General features: G+C 43.3%; 1 long non-coding RNA gene and 1 pseudogene across 2 annotated transcripts in view; both read right to left on the bottom strand.

Annotated features, from left to right (window-relative positions):
* The window catches only part of LOC108177922 (uncharacterized), a 50,710-nt gene extending 30,862 nt beyond the window's left edge, over positions 1–19,848 (bottom strand). The window contains exons 1-4 of one of the 2 annotated variants that reach the window (XR_007908877.2): positions 19,650–19,848; positions 11,630–11,781; positions 4,790–4,935; positions 1,133–4,636 (exon numbers count right to left, since the gene is read on the bottom strand). This is a non-coding gene — a long non-coding RNA (uncharacterized lncRNA). Of the gene's footprint in view, positions 1–1,132; positions 4,637–4,789; positions 4,936–11,629; positions 11,782–19,649 lie in introns of those variants that run through there. The other variant, XR_001794585.3, reaches the window with a different exon arrangement.
* LOC138849280 (splicing factor 3B subunit 4 pseudogene) lies at positions 12,973–14,011 on the bottom strand (annotated as a pseudogene).

Raw genomic sequence — 19,848 nt, 5'->3', positions numbered from 1 at the left:
TTTACCCATACCCTATAAAAACCATGAAGTCCACATAGATACAAGGTGAAAGTCATACTGTCACCTGCACCATTAAACTGAGAGCTATTTCTTCCATAGATAATGTTATTATCCTTAATTGTTAAACAATATTTCCTTCACAGAATTTTCCTCTGATCCCCCAAGAGCCTCCTAGAGGAATCCTGAAACATACCTCCCAAGCACTCACTGTGCCTTTTGTCTCAGGATCCAGCATTGCTTGTACCATAACCTACTGAGCTAAATGGCACAAAGTTCTCATGCGTCACTCTGAGATCCTTCATTCTACCTTCTTGACCTCTACAGTTCCCATAACAAGCCGATACACTTAACCTCAAGGCTTGCCACCTTCAGAGCCAGCTTGCATGCAGGGTTATTTCCCTGAATAAAGCATAGCAGGGTTCTTGGGGGCAGTCTCTGCTCTGGAACCCAAATAGGCCTCACAGGTGCCCACGCTGTTTGTATAAAATGCAAATAGTATGGACACCCAAATAGATTACCATCAATATTCAATGCTATACCTTAAGTAAATATTTCCTTCTTCCAGAAAATCATTCTCTAATACTCCAATCATGATTCATTTACTAAATCAATCACTTATCCAACAAAGACTGATTAATCACTTTATATGTGCCAGGTTTTTTTTTTCTCCCCTGTGGTTGGTGTTGGGCAATACGATGGAGGAAGAAATGGTCCTTGCCTCTGGTAGTTTGTGGTCATATAAGGAGGTAGAATTTATGTGTATGGTGATGACGAACATCCTAGTGTCTGGGAGCTCTTTGTTTCCAACCTTAAGAGTGATTTCTGGACAAGTATATTAGATCTGAAACATCTTTCAAAAGTGGGAAGGTTGTTCGAGACAGAGAAGAACTCTGAAGAGCTAAAGATGAAAACAAGGACCACGCGAGGAATTTCAAATGATTCCATCTGGCGGTGTATTGAAGAACCATGGGGCTCAGACAGGAAGGACAGGTCCTCGCTGCCGAAGACCTCCTCCAACTCTGCTCAGGTGCCAGCTGAGCTGACAGGGACATTTCTCTAGAGGCAGACGCCCTCTAGTTCTTGCCTTCCCTGCCCTCCCCGTGGGCATGCACACATGCAGGTGTCCCCCCACACCACCCCACACACACACACTAATTTAGTTAACTGCTTCTCTGAGCTACGCTGCATTTCAGCAAATGCAAAATTTAATTGGAATTTTTCACTCTTTTCTCTCAGAGATAGAATGGCTAATTGAATGGATATAGAGTCAGAAACGGTTAGAATTAAGGCAAGTTACAGACTTTGGGTCAGATATCAAAGGAGGTCAGGCAAAGAGATTTGTTTTTCTGAATGCTTGGGTCAGAAGTAAACAGAGAAAGAAAGGTTAAGAGATTCACTCAGAACTGGCTGTTTCCTGTAAGTGCTAACTCCCAGGCCTGTACTCTGATCCTTTGGTATCTGGCTGACCTTAGAAAACTGAAAAACCTTAATTTGAATCAATACACAGATAGCAGAGAGGGGATGACAGGCTATTAACTTGATTCTTCCTTTCTACCTAATTGTGTACTTATCAGCTTAGAAATGGAGTGAGTTGCCATGACTACCTCCTGACACGCGGGTGAGGCCAGTGTCAGCACAGCTCTGTAGCACACACTGGCAGGAGTGGACCCTGAGAGTTCATGTCCAGCCTAAGACCTGGGACTTGCTCCATCCTCGTCACCTCAATTAACCACCCCAACTCTGTTGCTGTGAGTCTAGTCCCTCCTCTGGGTACTGGGGGCAGAAGAATGGTGGCTGGAGTTCCCTAAGGATGAATGTGCCCCACAGAGTGAGCAGGGCTAACTCAAGGAGGCCCCAACCACCTTATGTGAAAGACAGTGGACGGAACTAAGTCAAAGGCTGGAGTTCAAGTGCCAGCATACAAGACCTTGGGAAAGTGGTTTAACCTCATTGAACTTCAGTATCCTCACAAGTAAAACAGGAACCTGAAAGCCTGGCTTCCCCTATTAGACCATTTGAAAATTAGATAAAATCATGCATTGCAAGCTGTTTTAGTCCAATCCTGCTGCTATGACAAAATACCATAGACTGGGTAATTTATATTTATGTATTAATTTATATTCCTTTGAAAGTCAGAGGAAGAGAGAGAAAGAGAGGGAGGAGGAGGAAGAGAAGGAGGAGAGAGAGAGAGAGAGAGAGAGAGAGGAACCACTTCCATCTGCACACTCATTTCCCAAATGCTCACAAGAGCTAGGGCTGGGGTCCAGCCAAAGCCAAGAGCAAGAAATTCCATCAGCATGTCTCACATGGTTGGCAAGGAAGCCAACTACTTGAACCAGCATCACTGTTTCCCAGGGTGCTCATTAGTAGGAAACTGGATTGGAAGCAGAGGCAAGACTCAATCCTAGGCACTCTCATGTGGGATACAGGCGCGCTAGACAGTTGCTTAACCAGCTGTAACACAATGCCCATTCCAAGATTGGGTAACTTATAAATAATGTAAATTTATTTCCTCTTAGTTACGGAGGCTGAGAAGTCCAAAATCAAGGGGCTAGTAGGTTCAGTGTCTGGTGAGGCCCCAGTCTCTGCTTCTAAGTTGATACCTTGTTGCTGTGTCCTTCAGAGAGATTGAACACTGTGTCTTCACATGGTGGAAGGGTCAAAGGGCAAAAGGGCAAAAGGCCTGGGTAGTTCCTCCGGCTCTTCTGTATGACATTAATCTCATCCATGAGAGCAGAACCTTGGTGGCCTAATCATCTCCTAAAGACTTCACCTCTTATCTTGTTGTATTGAGAATTAAGGGTTTTTTTTTTTTTAAAGAAGTATTTATTTATTTGAAAGCCAGAGTTACAGAGAGAGAGAGCCTCCATCTGCTGCTTTACTCCCCAGATGACCACAACAGCCAGGCTGGTCCAGCCCCAAGCCAGGAGCCAGGAGTTTCATTCAGGTCTCCCATGTGGGTGTGGCACTTGGGCTATCTTCCACTGTTTTTCTCAGTGCATTAGCAGGAAGGTGGATCTGATGTGGAGCAGCCTGGACTTGAACCGGCGCCCATATGGGATGCATATGGGAGTTGCAGGTGGCAGCTTTACACCCTGTGTCACCATGCCAGTCCCAGAGAATTAAGTTTCTTTTTTCTTTTAATAAAGATTTATTTATTTATTTGAAAGTCAGAGTTACACAGAGAGAGGAGAGGCAGAGCGAGAGAGAAAGGTTTTCCATCTGCTGGTTCACTCCCCAATTGGCCACAACAGTCGAAGCTGTGCCAATGCAAAGCCAGGAGCCAGGAGCTTCTCCCAGGTCTCCCAGGTTGGTGCAGGGGCCCAAGGACTTGGGCCATCTTCTACTGCTTTCCCAGGCCATAGCAGAGAGCTGGATCGAAAGTGAAGCAGCCAGGTCTTGAACTGGCGCCCATATGAGATGCCAGCGCTTCAGGCCAGGGTGTTAACCCGCTGCACCACAGCACCAGCCCCCAGAGAATTAAGTTTGAGCATGAATTCAAACCATAGCAGAAGTGATTTGTCAATGGTAAAGCTCTAACAAATATAAGATGTTATTATTGTCATTGGCAGGATTATTTTCCCACCAAGCAACTGTTTCTATCATACCTAGCTGGATTAGAGCCCACCCAAAACCTCTTTCTCAAAATATCTGGCACAGTCTTTTCAACCTCTCTCAAAAAATCTGATTGTTCTCTTGGCTTTTATTCTCTAAATACGCCCAGAATACTTGGTTTACTTTGTTGTCTGATTGTGAGACAAATGAACAGGGCACCCTTTCCTGCCCACACAGTCAAATGCCCATAGATGTTATGCTCTAACACCCAGGCTGATGCTGGAAGACCCTTGTTTGCTAAAGGCTCCTTTGGATCCTTTATTCCTCTCCTGACCATCAGATTAGGAGCAGAATACGTCTATTCCTCAAGACTTTCTGACACGGACCCTCCTAATGTGTGAGACTTTCACCCGTTCCTCTAACTCCATCTCTCCCACTTGGGAGAAATGCCTTGGTTGGGTGTGTCCATTTCAACAAGCACAAGAGCTGAGTGGTTAAAACAACAGAAACAACTGGACTGTCTCTGGTTCTAGAGGCTAGAAGTCTAAAATCAAGGCGTCTGCTTCGTACTCTCTTTGCAGACTCTGAGGAATGATTCTTCTTTGCCTCTTCCTAGCATGAGGTAGATGCTGGCAATCCTTGGTGCTCCTTAGCTTTTGCTAGCATAGCTCCCATGCCTGCCTCCAGCTCCACAGGTGTTTCATCCTGTGTATCCACATCCAAATTTCCCTCTTTTTATAAATCACTAGATTAGGGCTTACCTTAATCCAATATTACTCAATCTTAACTTGATTACCTTTGTAACAATCCTATTTCAACATAGGATCATATTTATAGGTTCCAGTGATTAGAACTTCAACGTATTTCTGGGGAAACACAATTCGACCCATAAGAGATGGAAAGCAAGAGGACTTTGAACTTGGGAGAGTTGGGGAAATACACCAAAGCTATGTCATTCAGAATGAAAGAGGTCCCATTCCAGCCTTGGTATGTAATCCCTTTAGTGGCCTGGGTCAAGTGTGTACATTTCCTGGAGCTCAACTTTCCTATCCGTGAAAATGTCAGGTCTGGATTCATAAAGCTACGACAAGATAGGTGAAAAATAATTTTAGACAGATAAATTAGCTCCAAGCCCTAAAAACCTATAAATGTGTTTATTAATAAAAGTCAAAGCTGTTCAAAGACAACCTCTCGCTTCTCTGTGCCTTACAAAGGAATTCAACAGAAAACTCACCTGACTTTGGGAAGGCTGTGAGAGAATACCACATATTTATTCAGTTCTATGCAGCAGCTCTCCAGAGCCACTGAAAGTGGTGGAGGATATTTTTTGCTTGAAGAAAAACTGGTAGAACTGAGTCTTGCATTATGTTTGACCAGATTCTGTAAGATTCCAAATAAAAGACCTTTAAAAAGCTTGTAATTAATCACAACCTATAATCATGGGATATGACAGTTGGAAAGGACTCCAGCTCAGGCCTCTAGTCATTACAGAGATTCTCACTCAAACATCTCTGACCCACAATCATCTAGCCCCATTAAGGAGCTAGTTCATTATTCCCAAGACAAGCGACAGACTGGCCTTTAGAAAATTCTTCCATCTATTAAGTCAAAATATATCTCTTTATAAATTCTTATCTTGGTTCCTATTCTTTTCTCAGCACAGAAATCTCTGTTCCTTCTTCCCCATGATAGTCTTTGTGGGATTGAGACAGTTCTCTAAAGTTTCAGTTCCTTTATTGCATCTAGTAACATTTTTTTTCTCACACTATCCATCTTGGTTGCTTTCCTCAGCATGAAGCCATGTTGTTAGTTTCTCTTAAATTACAGGACTTCAAATAGAACATCATTCTCTAAATATTTAACCAGTTCAGAGTTCCATGGATCCATTATTCCTCATAGCTGGAATATTCAATGCTTAATGACCCAATTTAGATTGCACTGATCTTTTAGGGTTCATACTGATACTCTGAGAAGGAGATTTGCATTCAGAAGGTATATGTTTAACGGGAAACTCCCAAGGAATCTACACATATAGAGTCACACGAAGAACTCAGGAAATCCCGCAGGGAGCTCTGGAGGAGGAGGTGCATTATTGGAGGGGTCTCCTCTGGAAAGGAGGCATGACCTAGGCAGGGCTCTGGACCTGGGATGGCCCTTCAGCTTTTCCTGATGCTAGGCATATGATTCAGGCTTTTCTATGCCCATATGGATCAATTATGAAAAGCAGCTGTCTCCAGGCAGAGGGGCACAACCTCGAGGTATTGGCTGCCTTCAGCTGAGGCCCAGTTCTGGAAAGGAACTTGGCTGACAGTCATCAGTCATTAGCCATCAATTCTTCCCACAGCTAGGGAAATTGTTGCCTGAGTTCTGAAGACAATTCAGTGGACCAGAGTATCCACTATGTGTGTTCAACCAGAGTTTTCACATGTTTTCCACTGAGGTTCTATTAAGCCAGTTCTTACTTATCTTGATCTTCTGAAGTAAGTTTTGAAGACAATATTGCATCTATTGTCTTCTGTTCAACTTATTGGTTTTTACCCTAGCATTCTAGCCTGCAAAATCTCTTTGAATTTTAATGCTGATATCTATTGTCTTAGAATTCCTTGAGTTGAATTATCTCCAAATGTAAAAAGACATTTAAGGAAATGTTATCATATTATTGATAAAACATTGAGTCTTGAGTCCTCAAAAAATCATCTGATATTTGTAGAAGTTGCACAGGATTTTCTCATTCTTTCACCTCTCCACAAATACTTGTAAGGTTATTATTTTCTGGACTACAAGTTTGTTTCACATCAAGGACAATATGAAGAGATCCAGGAAATATTTTGGTGAGTTCAAAATATACCAATGTGTTATTTAGAATGTCTTTGACCCAAATAGCAAAAAACACTGACTTAAATTGTGTTAAGTAACAAGGACATTTATTATTGCTTATGAAGAAGTTATAGAAAGTACGGGCTTAGGCTGGCAGACCCATGGTTTAGCAATGTCATCGTGCATTCAGGCCCATTCTACCTCCCCTGTCTACTAGCCTCAGACGGTTGTTTTGCTTTCTAGTTGGTTCCTCACCCCCAAACTCCATGGGCACAAAGTAACGAGGGAACAGGTCCAGAAGTCATGTGCCACACAACGCCCAGCAGCAGCAGAAGCACTCCCCTTCTAATGTCATTTCTTTGCTGTTCCTCCTCCCAACAGACTTCCCTTTTTGTCTTATTTACCAGGATTAATCACAGTAGCAATGCATCCTGGCCAGGTGATTGACTTAGTCTTAAACCAATCACTTGCGGTGTAATGGGTGTCAAGGTTTGCTTACTGTTCTCTGGTGGGTGGAATCTGGTCCGTTCCCCTTTGTGAAAGGCCTCCAGGCTTCAGGCAGCTTTTCTGTTTACTATAATTTCCAATAGATTATTGATAGTAATGCTGTAAGAACCATTCTACACTGCACACTATTTTAATGACCTAGCATTTAATTCCTCTACCTGTAGAACTTAAATCTACTTAGAGAAGTTCCATGTTTTCTTATTGTCTCACTTACATGGGACTTTAATTCTCATTGCACCTTCCTTTCCAAATTGAAAACAGTATATCCTTGTGTCCCCTTTATCTAACTTCTCTATCTGAAAATTGACTTTCATTTTCTTAAGGTCCCCAAGGGAGCCATGCTGAGTTTCATCTTCTGTTTCTGTAAGAAATACACTCACACCAAGCAATTTGGAAGTTCTAGTAGAATTTGGTAGATTTTTTCATTGTGCAACACCAGAGAGTGTGTTTAATAGAATTATCTAAGATTTGAGCAGAGCAGGGAAGGAGATAGAAGGTTAAAGATCACTGTCTCCCTGGTTTCGTCTCTGTTCTATATCTGCTCCTCACCAACTTTCCCGAAGTTTAGTCTGGGAGCTCCTAAGTCTTCATCTTTGATGCCTTCATCCTTTTCCCAGCTGGGCTAACGTCAACATGCTCCTTCCACACAGAGACACCGTCTCTCTAAGAGAAGTACCATTTCATCCACTTTGTTAAAACTACAACATTGTGTTGCTTAGTGACAGGGGCATGTCCTGAGAAGTGCAGTTAGGCGATTTTATCATTGTACAGACACCATAGAGTGTATTGACATAAACTAAGATGGCTACCATATCCCTAGGCAATACATCTTAGAGGACTGCCATTATACATGCAGCCCATCACAGAGCCACTGAAGTGCCATGGTGCAACACATGGCCGTATTCTTTGCACCTCGGAGAAGACAGAAGCAAAATAAACAAAAGGAAAAAAGCGAGAGCTGCTTCTGTTAACGTAACACAACCCTGCTTACTCTGAGAGCAAGTTGCTCCGTGCTTGTGCTAATTACTCTAAATAAAGCAGCTTTTTGTAGGACTCAGCTCACTCCTGACTTTGGCCTCTTTTATTCTGCTCTCTAGTAGGTTCATGATAGTCTGTTGTTTGTCTATGATGCCCTCCCTCTGCCTTTTGTTCATGACCTTGTAAAAGCCTGAGCTCTTCACAGAGATCCCTGTACAGCCACCTCCTTCTGTAGCTGTCTTCCCTTCTTTCATTGGAATGTGTTCCCCTTGTAGTTCAGTAGGATTTTATTGTTTAAGCCTCCCACCTCTTCCACGTCATCTTCTTTTCTCACATCATAGACTCACACCTGTGGTAAATATTCTTTTGAAGTGAAGAGTTAATTTGTAATGCAAATAATTATTTTGTTATTTTTCTCATCTTCAAGTAAAATTTTTCATATATCAATTTTTCCTAAAGATAAATTGAAGGCAAATTATTTCACATGTTTCTCCTCTCTGTCACTTACTCTCTTTCCCTGTCCCACTCTTCTTCTGTCCTTTCCCCCTCTGGTTGTTTCCTGTCTCTTTCCAGGAAGGTATCAAGCCCCTGTGTTCTCTCCCAGACTCTGCGTGTATTGAATTTCAGTTATTGGAGCCAACCTTTGTTGTATCAGGCAAATCACCTACCACCTGCCTCCAAGAAAATCCACAAGTGGAGCCAAGCAAAAAAGCCTTTCTTTGGGGGTAGAGGCGGGGAAGTGGAGTCTACTGGATTTGTAACCCCTGGCAGCTGGGGAATTCTGTTTCCTAACTGTCCGGCTTCTTAATAACTTCCCTTTAAGTATGCCTTCTTCAGTTGACAACTGCAAGGACTAAATCTCTCCAAGCCTCAGAGTTTTATACAGAGTCATTGAAAATACATATGTAAGAAAGTATAAATTGGAAGCATGATTCATGTATAATAGAAAAACCACTACTTGTACTACATCATAGATAAGTTGCCTGAAAATAACAAGGACAAGATTTTTGATCTGGAAACTGGGCAGAAGTGAATTATGTTCTGGGAGGATTTCGAGTCAGGAACACTGAAGTTCTGTGGGTTTTTTTGTTTGTTTTTTATTTTTTGTTTTTCCCTAATCAAGAATTGTCCTATTCCCACCCATATAATAAAAAAGGAAGGAGCCGGCGCCGTGGCTCAATAGGCTAATCCTCCACCTTGCGGCGCCGGCACACCGGGTTCTAGTCCCGGTTGGGGCGCCGGATTCTGTCCCGGTTGCCCCTCTTCCAGGCCAGCTCTCTGCTGTGGCCCGGGAGTGCAGTGGAGGATGGCCCAGGTGCTTGGGCCCTGCACCCCATGGGAGACCAGGAAAAGCACCTGGATCCTGGCTCCTGCCATCGGATCAGCGCGGTGCGCCGGCTGCAGCGGCGGCCATTGGAGGGTGAACCAACGGCAAAGGAAGACCTTTCTCTCTCTGTCTCTCTCTCTCACTGTCCACTCTGCCTGTCAAAAAAAAAAAAAAAAAAAGGAAGGGCCAAGGAAATTGGGAGTGGTTCATGAGATAAAAGTGTCATCCTCTTAACAGATTTATTTCATTTTTGAAAATATTCCAAAAACAACGCTGTCTAGAAGACTGAGATGGGGAGAGTGGAGAACAGAGCTTGCTCAAAATTTGCCAAGAGAGGTAAAGTGAGGGACCAAGGGGTCCATGAGATGAGTGACGTCATTCCATACAGAGTAGAAATACAAAGGAAAGTTCTGGGAATTTGGTGCAGTTGTTAAGATGCTCCTTGGGATTCCCACATCCCATATAAAAGTGCATGAGTTCAGGGCCCAGTGCTGCAGCGTAGGCGGTAAAGCCACCGCCTGCAGTGCCGGCATTCCATGTGGGTGCCAGTCTAAGACCCAGCTGCTCGACTTCTGATCCAGCTCTCTGCTATGACCTGGGAAAGCAGTGGAGGATGGCCCAAGTCCTTGGGGTCCTACACCCACATGGGAGACCGGGAAGAAGCTCTTGGCTCCTGGCTCCTGGCTTCGGATCGGCGCAGCTCCAGCTGTTGTGGCCATCTGGGGAGTGAACCAGTGGATGGAAGACCTCTCTTTCTCTCTCTTTCTCTCTCTTTCTCTCTCCCTCTCCTCTCTCTGTGTAACTGTGACTTGCAAGTAAAATAAATAAATCTTTAAGAAAAAAAAAAGAAAGTGCATGAGTTCAAGTGCTGCCTCCACCTCTGGTCAAACTTTCTGCTCATGTGCACCCTGGGAAGTACACGAGTCCCTGCCACCCACTAGGACTGAGTTCCTAGTTCCCAGCTTCAGCCTGGCACCATCCTGGCTGTTGGTCACCTTTGGGAAATGAACCAGGGGATGGAAGACTTCTCCCTATCTCTCTTTAACCCACCTCAGCACTTGAAAAAAAAAAGTAGAAAAATGCTTTATTGATAAAATTAAATGATGCTTTTAAAAAAAAGATTTATTTCATTTGAAAGGCAGAGCGAGCGAGCGAGCGAGAGATCTTCCACCCTCTGGTTCACTCCCCAAATGGCCTTGATGGCTGGAACTGGGCCAGATCGAAGCCAGGAGCTAGAAGCTTCTTCCAAGTCTCCCACGTGGGTGCAGGGGCCCAAGCACTTGGGCTATCTTCCACTACTTTGCCAGGCATATTAGCAGGAAGCTGGATTGGAAATAGAGCAGCCGGGACTTGAACTGGTGCCCATATGGGTTGCCAGAGCTGCAGGCAGCGATTCAGCCTCCTATGCCACAGCCCCAGCCCCATAGATTATGCTTTAGAAAACAGAGAGAATAAGGGGGCATTTAATGCAACCATTAGGACATCACTTAGGACACCTGCATACACTATGGGAGTGCCTGGTGTGAGTCCTGACTAATCTGATCCAGCTTCCGCTGCTGTGTACCCTGGGAGGCAGCAGATGATGACTGGATCCCTGCTACCCACATGAGATACCCAGATAGAGTTCTTGGCTACTGGCTTTGACCTGGCCCAGTCTTGCCTGTTACAGGCATCTGGAGAGTGAATCAGTGGATAGAAGATCTCTCTCTGCCTCTCTGTGTCTCTCTTTCATGCCCTCTACTTTTTAAATAAAATGAAAATGAGTAAGTAAAAGAATTTAAAAAGCAGAGAATCTGTGATAAACCTGTTAATGAGAAAGAAAGAATTCAGAAAATCTAGAAAGAGGATATATCCTTTCAATCAAGAAGAAAATGGCTGGAGTTGCGATGAAGTGGATTGAGCCACTGCCTGTGATACTGGCATCCCATATAGATATTGGTTAGAGTCCCAGTTGCTGTACTTCCAATCCAGCTCCCTGCTAATGGGCCCGGGAAGCATCAGGAGGTTGTCCAAGTACTTGGGCTCCTACATCCATGCGGGAAACCGGGAAGAATCTCCTGGTTCCTGGCTTTGGCTTTAGCCCAGCCGTGGCCATTGCGGCCATTTGGAGAGTGAATGAGCAGATGGAGGATCCTCTCTCTCTCTCTCTCTCTCTCTCAACTCTGCTTTTCAAATAAATGCATAAGATATTTTAAAAAGAAGAAGAAAGCAAAAGCTCTCCTGATAACTCCATCCCACTCATCTTTCCACTGAAAACCACCATCACCACCACCTTCACTCCTTTATCAGGATTCACTCTAAGGAAATGTGGGAGAGTTTCCAGAGTCCTTGAATTATTCTTTTAATAACTTCAGCTGATGAGCAACATCATGGGGGTGGAAAGCAGAACACGAGTTTTAATTCTTGCTGGAAAAGAAAGCACACAAGGAGAGCAAATAAACATACCAGCTGGTTTTTGTTGTGCTGCTCTGGTGTTCACGCAGACTTGACCTCATCCTAACTCCCAGAGAGCAGAGAGGAGAGTCGCAGCCTCCAGCTAGCAGAAACATCCAGTTCTGCAGCCCTCGGTGTGTCATCTTCTTAGATGACGTATTTCACTTTTGAAAATATCACAAAATACATCAAGCATTCAGAATACTTTAAAGAATAATACTTATACCTAATGGCTTTCTCCAATATTGACATTTTATCATCTTCATCTCCAGTCGTTTAAAAGATATTATAAATTACAAATACATTTAAAGTATTTAATACATTTAATAAAGTGGAATAACTTAAAGTATATCATTTACCCCCTTCCATGTCCAAAAGGAATCACTATCTGGCATTAAATGGTTACCATCTGTGTCATGTTTTATGCTTTGCTATGTGTGCATGTATCCCTAGTACAAGATCCTATGCTTTCAAACTGTATATTAAGCACTATTCTCTGAAACTTGCTTTATTCAGATAAATTTGTATATATAGATTTAGTCCATTCATTCATTTTACTAGCTATATAAGCATACTATGCTTCTGCTGATAATGATTTAATTTTTGATAAAGTCTTTATTGTTTTAAAAAGCTACAGTGCTATTTTTGTACAATATTCATGAACATGTGTGCTAAACTTTCTCTTAAGACATAAACCTATAAGAGAAATTACTGGAAAAAAGATTTGCAAGGCCAGTGCTGTGGCATAGTAGGCTAAGCCTCTGCCTGCAGTGCCGGCATCCCAGGTGGGCAGCAGTTCGTGTCCCGGCTGCTCCTCTTCTGAATCAGCTCTCTGCTAATGGCCTGGGAAAGCAGTACAAGATGGCCCAAGTGCTTGGACCCCTGCACCTGCATGGGAGATCTGGAAGAAACTCCTGGCTCCTGGCTTCAGATCGGCTTAGCCCAGGCTATTGCAGCCATTTGGGGAGCGAAACAGTGATGGAAGATCTCTCTCTCTGTCTATAGCTCTACCTAGCAAGTTAGTAAATAAATCTTTAAAAAAAAAAAAAAAAGAAAGAAAGATTTACACATATTCATTTTTTAAGATTCTCAAATTTTTTGACAAAATAGTTGTATTAAAGTACTTTCATGTCCCCAGTGTATAGAAGTTCCCATTTATCCACATTCTTTTTTTTTTTTTTTTTGAATAAACAAGTACAGTTTTATTTTCCATGTGCATTTGCAAAACACTTAGGACCAACATAAAAAAGGAAAAATCTTATGGGGAAAAAATTACATTAAAAATGGAGAGCTCAGAGAAGCTAGCTACAGCAACACTGATTGGTCCAAGGAATCGAAAAAACTTCAGCTGAAAATAATAGGAAGGAGAATTGGAGTTTATTGAGGAAGAGGGCCCCGAAGTGGGCCTCGAGGGGGAACTGGAGGCCGGGGAGTGGGTCTGGGTGGAGGAAGGGGGCCCCGCTGGTAGCCATAGGGTGGGGGCCGTGGAGGACCAGTGTACCCATGAGGCGGCATCAGTGGAGGGGGTCCTCGCATACCATGTGGAGGCATAGGGCCTGGGTGACCCATGGGAGATCCAAACGGAGGTCCTCTGGGGGGCATGCCCATTGGAGGAGGTCCAGGATGAGGCATTCCAGGAGGTGGGCATGGTGGTGGCTGTCCCCCAGAGCCTGGGGGCCCAGCATGGGGGTGTCCTAAGCCATGAGGGCCATGGTGGGCCAGCTGCATCTGAGACATCCCTGGATGGGGCATGCCTCCTGGTGGGAAGGGGTGAGGATGTGAGTGTCCATGACCAGGATGTCCAGCCCCCGGGGTGCCTGCTGATGGAGGGCCATGTCCTCCAGCCCCAGGAGGCATTGGTGGGGGAGGCATGGCTGGAGGTATTCCAGGTGGGAGGGCTCCAGGAGGCGGCACTGGGGGTGGGAAAGAGCCAGGAGGAGGCATGCCTGGTGGAGGAAGCCCAGACCCCAGTGATGATACCACAGGGTTGGGAGCAGAGGGTGGAGGGGGTGCATCTGCAAACAGCTGATGCGGGCGATCAGCCTGGGAGAGTGGGTTCTGGGCTGCCAGAAGTCGTTCAGCTGCGGAGCCATGGTGCTCACCCTTGGAGTCCTTCTTGAAGGCATAAGACACGGTGATGGGGCGGTTACAGAGGTACTGCCCATTCATGGCCTCAATTGCTTGGTGCTGGTCAGTGACTCTGTCCTTCGGCATGTGAGTGTTGACCACCGGTCCTGCCTGCAGGAAGAGCTCCCACAGCAGAGGTTCGCTAACCTTCTCGTCCAGGCCCCCCACGTACACAGTAGCATCCTGGTTCCGCTCGGAGATCGGCCCGGCAGCCATGGCGAAAAGAATCCCGCCGCCTCCAAGCCTATCCACATTCTTTCCAATCTTTTAAATTGCTAACTATAGACAGTCCCCAACTTACAATGGTTCCAATTTTCAACTTTACTATGGTACAAAAGCAATATGTGATCAGTAGCAATTGTGTTTCAAATTTTGGATTTTGATATTTTTCTGAACTAGCAATATGCAATCCCACTCTCTTGAGATCCTGAGAAGTTGGTGGCAAACACTCCCAGCAGCCATAGGATCATGAGGGGGAACAAGCAATACTCTCAGCGTACTGTGTTGCTAAGCTGCAATGGTTCAGTTGGTTAGTTGTATTTAATGAATTTCTGATATACAGAATTTTCAACTCATAATGGGTTTGTTAGGACATAGCCTCACTGTAAGCCAAGGAGCATCTATATTTAATTTGCTGCTCTAGTGGCTATGATTCATTTCTGGCACCTCATAGTTTTATTCCATTGTTGATGAGATATCATTATCTCTCTTGCAATTACAATTTGCTTATTACTAGTACATAGAAACACAATTGTCTTTGCTTTTTGTGTTACCTTGTATCCAGCAATTGTCAGTGACTCTGGTTAATGCTTGTAGTTTATAGATTCCCTGTGTAGTCAAAAATTTTGATTGAAAATAAGATCCGTTTTGAAACTTCTTTGTAATTCTTATACCTTCTATCCTTTTTCATGTCTTATTACATTGTCTAGAGTGTTCAGAATGTTGAATGGAAGTGAAAATATAGTGTAATAAAGTTTCATCATTAATTTTCTGCAAGATTCTGATAGATTCTTCTTGGTTAAGAGTTTCTTTTGGGGCCAGCATGGTGATGCAGCAGGTTAAGTTGCTGCCTGCAATGCCAGCATCCCATATGGGTGCTATTTGGAGTCCCAGCTGTTCCAGTTCCCAATCCAACTCCCTGCTAATGCACCTGGGAAAGCAGTGGAAGATGGCCTGAGTATTTGAGGCCCTACACACATGTGGGAGACCCAGATGGAGTTCTAGGCTTCTGATTTTAGCCTGGCCCAGCCCAGGCCATTGCAGCCAATAAGGGAGTTAGCCAGCAGATGGAATCTCTCTCACTCTCTCTCTTGAAATCTTCCTCTCTCCCTCTAACTCTCTGTTTCAAATTAATAAAATCTTAAAAAAAAAAAAAAAGCACTATACAAGCTCGCATCTCAAAGTCTATATCTATCATTCTTGCCCAGATAACCACATAACGGGTTTCCACATTTCTTTCACTCAAATGTCACCTACAAAAGGCATACTTTTTATAAAACAATCACCAATATGCACCCTGGAAGGCAACCCACATGGGAAACCTGGAATAAGTTCTTGGCTTCTGAATTCAGCCTGGCACATCCCTGGCTGTTGTGGGCATTTGGGAAGTAAACCAGAAGATGGGAGATCTTTGTCTCTGTCTATTTCTGTCTCTTTGCCTCACAAATAAATCCATAAAAAAATTTTGTAAGATGGAACATGATAAATGAAGGATTTTCTTTAATATCAATATACAAACCAGGACATAAAATGACTTCAAATATATTAAAAACAAATGTGCTGGGACTTAGGATTGTAGCTCCAGTATGTGAAAAGTTTGGAAGACATTACTCTCATACTTACAACAAGAAAAATATCTGAGCAAACTGAAAAATCAACAACTTCTTTTGGATCCATCAGAGAATTGAGATCTGCCTGTTTGGTGAGATAGAGGAATACAGAGAATCATAGCTTAGTTGCTAGAGCCATAAACTGGTAGGAACTCTTAAACAGTGGTTTGAACCAGTCACTGGAGGCTGAGTAAGACTAGTATTAGAATGAATGAGAAACTCTTAGAAACAACAGCATTAAGGGAGCATGCACAGTTTTCCATGGTGAAGAGCCAGGAAAAATTCCCTCTGTCAAAGGTGGTGCTGGGATATAACCATTTTAAATATGCACTGAGTGTTCTCCACAGCAAAAGACTATATTGCAGTGGGAAAGATTTTACCAAAGCCTTCTGTCACCTCAACACAAGAATAATTACTCAAATTCAGCCTTCCACAGCCTTTGTGTCTCAACTAAGGGTGCTAAGAATAATCCAAGTGCTTGGATCCCTGTACCCGGGTAGGAGACCTGGAAGAAGCTCCTGGGTCTTGGCTTCAGATCCACACAGCTTCGGCTGTTGCTGCCATCTGGGGAGTGAATGAGTAGATGGAAGACCTCTCTCCCTGCCTCTGCCTCGCTATAATTCTGCCTTTCAAATAAATAAATAAATCTTTAATAAATATGTAAATAAAAGATGTATCATGAGTAATTGGAATATCATAAAGAAAAGAAAGAGAATAAAGTAGAAGAAATAATTGAAATGATAATGGCCCAAGAGTTTTCTGCAATTGATTCTAGAAACCAAACCACAGATCCAGAAAGCTCAGAGAACCCAAAGCAATATAAACATCTATCTATCTATCAATTGATCAACTGATCTCTCTGTGTGTATGTCAAATATAAATATAAAAAATTCCACACCTAGATATATCATATTCATATTGCAGAAAACCAAACACAAGAAGGAAAAAATATGTTGAAAGAATTCAAAGGGGGAAAACCACCCTACCTATGAAGAACAAGGAGATGAAGTACAACAAACTTTCTTCACAAACTAAGCAAACAAGAGAAAAATGATACATTTAGAGTTGAAAGAAAAAATTCACCCACCCTTATCTGAATTAAATATTCATTGACAAGCAGCCCCTAAAAGTCAAAAGCAAAATGAGATATGGAATCTGTGAATAGAGATAATGGCTTAACCACAGAGAGATACCATTTCAAGTAATAGTAACTATACAATAATTTGACTATACATGTCTAAGATGTATACATCTGCAAGAAAGAATTATAAAGAACCTTTCAACTGTTATGAGGCATTGTATTGTTACTAATAATATTGGTACTGTCATTCTAATGTTATTGCATATATCTGTATGTATAGATGAAGCAAAATAAGTAATGAGGCTGATGTCATTAGGAACTAAGTTTTTGGTTTTACAAGGAATATAAATATGAAATCCAAAAAGTTATGTAAAAACTCCTTAACCTCATTTGATTTTTAATTCAAGTATATTTTCTTTAAAAGAAAAAGATATGTATTTCTTTGCTCTGTCCAGAGGAAAAAAGTGAGCGAACAGATAGAAGATCTCTCTCTCTCTCTCTCTCTGCCTTTCAAGTAAAAAATTTAAAAATATAAATAAATAAATAAAACCTCATTGTTTACTTTTGGAGGATAATAAGAAGCCACCTATTTTTTTTTGAAAGCTGGTAAATATAAGAATTAAGTGTTCTTTTTCTTTTTTAAGATTTATTTATTTGAAAGAGTTACCGAAAGACAGGGAGAGACATAGAGAGAGATTTCCCATTCATTGGTTCATTTACCAGTTGACTGCAACTGCCAGGGTTGAGCCAGGCTGAAGCCAGGAGTCAGGAGCTTCACCCAGATCTCACAAGTAGATACAGAAACCAAGCATTTGGGCTGTTTTCTGCTGTTTCCAGGTTATTAGCAGAGAACTGGATTGGAAGTAGAGGAGCCAGAACATGAACTGACACCCATATGGTATGCAGGCGTTACAGGCAGTAGTTTTACTGGCCAGGCAATAACGCTGGCCCCCAAGCATTCATCTTATACAATTTGAACCAGAGTACAAACACATTTTTGGTGAGGGAAAGTATTTCTTAATAGAAATACTTCTACTAGGACCTGGCATTGTGCAATAAAATGCCACATGTGATGCCAGCATCCAACATGGAAGCACTGGATCAAGTCACCTCTGATCCAGCTCCTGGCTAATGCGCCTGGGAAAGCATCAGATGATAACCCGAGTACTTGAGCCCCTACCATCCAAGTGGGATATCTGGTTGGAGTTCCAGACTCCTGCTTTGAGTCAGCCCAGCTCTGGCCATTGTGAACATTTGGGAAGTAAACCAGCAGATGGGAGATTCTCTCTCTCTCTTTCTCTCCTGCTGTCCCTCTGTAACTGCAATTCAAATAAATAAATAAATAAATAAATAAATAAATCTTTTTAAAAAACAAATAAAAGATATGCCACTATTAATAAATGCATAAAGAATGGGTTGCCATAACTAAATACTACACAGTAGCTTAAACAAAAAAACAGTTTTGTCTCATAGTTCTGGAGACATCTAAACCTAATTACCTAAATGCCTTACCTCCTAATACTATCACATCGGTGATTAGGGTTTCAACATTCACACTCTGAGGGGAAACAAACATTCAATCCATAATCCTAATGAAATAGTAGATCTTGGAAATGACCAGAAATGGTTGCTAAAATATTAGGTAAAAAGCTGACAGGATATTTAACATGTACAGATCAGGCTCTAATGCCTAGACCACTGATCTATCTCTCTCTTTTTTTTAAGATTTATTTATTTATGGGCCGGCGCCGCGGCTCACTAGGCTAATCCTCTCCCTAGCGGCGCCGGCACACCGGGTTCTAGTCCCGGTCAGGGCGCCGGATTCTGTCCCAGTTGCCCCTCTTCCAGGCCAGCTCTCTGCTGTGGCCAGGGAGTGCAGTGGAGGATGGCCCAGTGCTTGGGCCCTGCACCCCATGGGAGACCAGGAAAAGCACCTGGCTCCTGGCTCCTGCCATCGGATCAGCGCGGTGCGCCGGCCGCAGCGCACCGGCCGCGGCGGCCATTGGAGGGTGAACCAACGGCAAAGGAAGACCTTTCTCTCTGTCTCTCTCTCTCACTGTCCACTCTGCCTGTCAAAAACTAAAAAAAAAAAAAAAAAAAAAAAAAAAGATTTATTTATTTATTGAAAAGACAGAGTTGCAAAGAGGCAGAGGCAGAGAGAGAGAGATCTTCCATCCACTGGTTCACTCCTCAGATTTCTGCAATGGCCAGAGCTGAGTTGATCCAAAGCCAGGAGCCAGGAGTTTCTTCTGGATCTCCCACATGGGTGCAGGGGTCCAAGGACTTGGGCCATCCTGCACTGCCTTCCCAGGCCATAGCAGAGAGCTGGATCAGAAGTGGAGTAGCCAGGTTTTGAACTGGCGCCTATATGGGATGCTGGCACTGCAGGGGGCAGCCTTACCCTGCTATCCCTCAGTGCTAGTGCTGACATCTTGGATTTACTTCAAAATAACCCAGTGGTAGCAAGAAGGGGAATGGATAAGAATGTAGTAGACACAAACTGGCCATGGGCTGACTGGCTGGCACTAAGAAAACAGCACCAGCTGCTGTTTACTGTTTTTGAAAAAAAAAAAAAAAAAAAAAACAGAGAGAGAGAGAGAGAAGGTCTTGTTCATTGAACTCACTGCAAATGAGATCATGGAATTAGGGTTAGCAATCATCACTATGAATCCCTTCTGACTGCAGGGGAGTTTATGACAATGGCTAGAATGCCTCCCCTGGCTTTGAAGCAGATACCCAGTTGTGAGCTGCATCTCTGCCACCCTCCATCACCCCCACTGCTGAACAAACAATTATGGTTCCCGTATCTGCTCAGTTGTGTGAGGAAAAAATAAAGAAATTTCAGCAGACCTCAGGAAAAGAAACAAATGTTTCCAACCAACTTGAACCAGAGTGTTCATCTGGGAGAGGTTAACACTAGCAGAGCAGACGAGCCCAGTAGGAAGGCTCCCAAGGAGACAGAACCCCCAGGGGCAAAGATTGAAGCAACACTCACCCACATTGTGGACTGTTTGTTTCCTTCTGGTGCTGAACATTGGAGCTCGTGGTTTTGTGTTGTCAAAGAAGGTGATGCTTCTCTCTTTCACATCACTAGTCAGTCAGCAATTGTGCGGAACGGAAGGAATGGCAAGACAACCAGAAGCACCAAGGCATTGTCAGAACACTGTCAACTCTGAGAGGAATTCTCAGGCCAT

This window comes from Oryctolagus cuniculus, chromosome 4, assembly GCF_964237555.1.
Source record: "Oryctolagus cuniculus chromosome 4, mOryCun1.1, whole genome shotgun sequence".
Lineage (NCBI taxonomy): Eukaryota > Metazoa > Chordata > Mammalia > Lagomorpha > Leporidae > Oryctolagus > Oryctolagus cuniculus.
This window is presented reverse-complemented; position numbering and strand designations above follow the sequence as displayed.